This window comes from Echinops telfairi, unplaced genomic scaffold (assembly GCF_000313985.2).
Source record: "Echinops telfairi isolate 266 unplaced genomic scaffold, ASM31398v2 ScPeMD7_7475;HRSCAF=8513, whole genome shotgun sequence".
Lineage (NCBI taxonomy): Eukaryota > Metazoa > Chordata > Mammalia > Afrosoricida > Tenrecidae > Echinops > Echinops telfairi.
The window spans coordinates 4,572,853-4,574,347 of NW_022111379.1; the positions used below are offsets into that span (position 1 = coordinate 4,572,853).

General features: G+C 54.8%; 1 protein-coding gene across 2 annotated transcripts in view; it reads left to right on the plus strand.

Annotated features, from left to right (window-relative positions):
* PAQR5 (progestin and adipoQ receptor family member 5) overlaps positions 1-1,495 on the plus strand; it is a 40,097-nt gene that overhangs the window by 13,241 nt on the left and 25,361 nt on the right. Inside the window, exon 1 of one of the 2 annotated variants that reach the window (XM_045285839.1) lies at positions 593-770. The exons of the other annotated variant lie outside the window; for it this stretch is intronic. The gene's annotated coding sequence lies outside the window, so the exon portion shown is untranslated. Of the gene's footprint in view, positions 1-592; positions 771-1,495 lie in introns of those variants that run through there. 2 annotated transcript variants of the gene reach the window in all.

Genomic DNA, 1,495 nt, shown 5'->3' on the forward strand with positions numbered 1-1,495 from the left:
CACGGGGCTGGGCGAGGGAGCTGTTCCTAGATGCTGAGCCTGAGAGAGCCTGCGGGTTCCCACTTATAAATAACTGGCTGCACATGGGCCAATTTTATTTCCCTCGAAATTGCCCTGCTCACATGGGGGATGCTTTAGCAATGAGGCTGATTTATGGAGTATTAAAGCAATCATTGCAATCTGCCTTGTGGGGTCAAGCTGGGTTTGGAATCCCAAATTGCTTTCCAATGTTGAGCTTGTTGTTTAGATTGATGTAGCACAGGTTCTGTAAGATCTGCTCTATGCGTCAGTCGGGGCCAGGGCTCAGAGCTCAGAGCAGGAGCAACGCTCAGGGCCAGCAGCAGTGTCCCAGATATGCTCAGGGTGGTGAGAGGAGGCCAGTGGCAGGCGAGCCTGTGCCTTCTAAGTGGGAGCACCACTGCTCTGGCACTGAGATTCTCCGTTTCCTGTATCCTTTGGTCCCCGGTCGTCTGCCCCAAGGGCATGGTTGATGATGGGCAGCAGGTCAAGTGGAAGCAGGTTCTTCTCATCCGGGCCCAGCCCTGCGTTTAGTGGTGAGATGTCGTGGACATGGTTAGCTGCCATGCCGTTGGCCTCTTGCTTACAAAGGAACACCAGACGCTGTGCACCCTCGGCCACACCCAGGGCTGGTTCCAGATCAGTCCCACGGGGTTTTCAGTGGTGGAGGTTTGCAAGTCTCCCCCCAGGCCCAAGTCTCTCCTCAAGTCTGGAAGCTTTTCTGAAATCTGTTCCGCATCATACCCACTACCGTGAGTCGATTCTAATTCATAGCCGCCCCGTGTAGGGTTTCCTAGGGTCTGAGGCTCTCATTTGTCTGGTAAGAGACAGCCTCATCTTTCTCCTGCAGAGCAGTTGGTAGGTTTGAACTACCAACTCAGATAGTAGGCTGATGTTTTGCAGAGCCGCTGGGGCTCCTTGCTCCGCGTCATACATACGCCCCATATTGGGGGGCAGACCCTGGATGTGGACAAGTGCGTAGGTTGTGGGTTTGGATGGTGCGGTGGGTAAGGTATTTGGTTGCTAACTGTGAGGTTGGAGGCTCAAACCCACCAAGTGCTCCATGGGTGTAAGAAGAGGCTGTCTGCTCCCTTTAACGATTTTAGTTACAGAAGCCCTCGGGAGCAGCGGGACTCCGTCTTGCAGGGTGACTGAACCAAACAGACGGGACGGCAGTGGGTTTGGTGTGCTCTGCTCCCCTCTGGCTTTTCATGACGTCAGCGCTCTCTCGGAAGATGCTCCCCAGATGGCCTGTATCCTAAGGAAGGAGTCCAGTCACGTGAGCCAATGGTGGGCAGTTGGGCTTCTTCCATCTCCACGTGTTGCCAGAAGGACAGAGCTCTGTCCCTGGCCTTGGCCTGCCTCGTCCGAGCTTAAAGGCCGGGCTCTGGAGGCACTTAGGCTTACGCTCAAGTTCACAGAGCACTTTCCAGAAGTTCTGGAGCCAGGTGGCAGCATTAACATCCGAAGGCGTTCA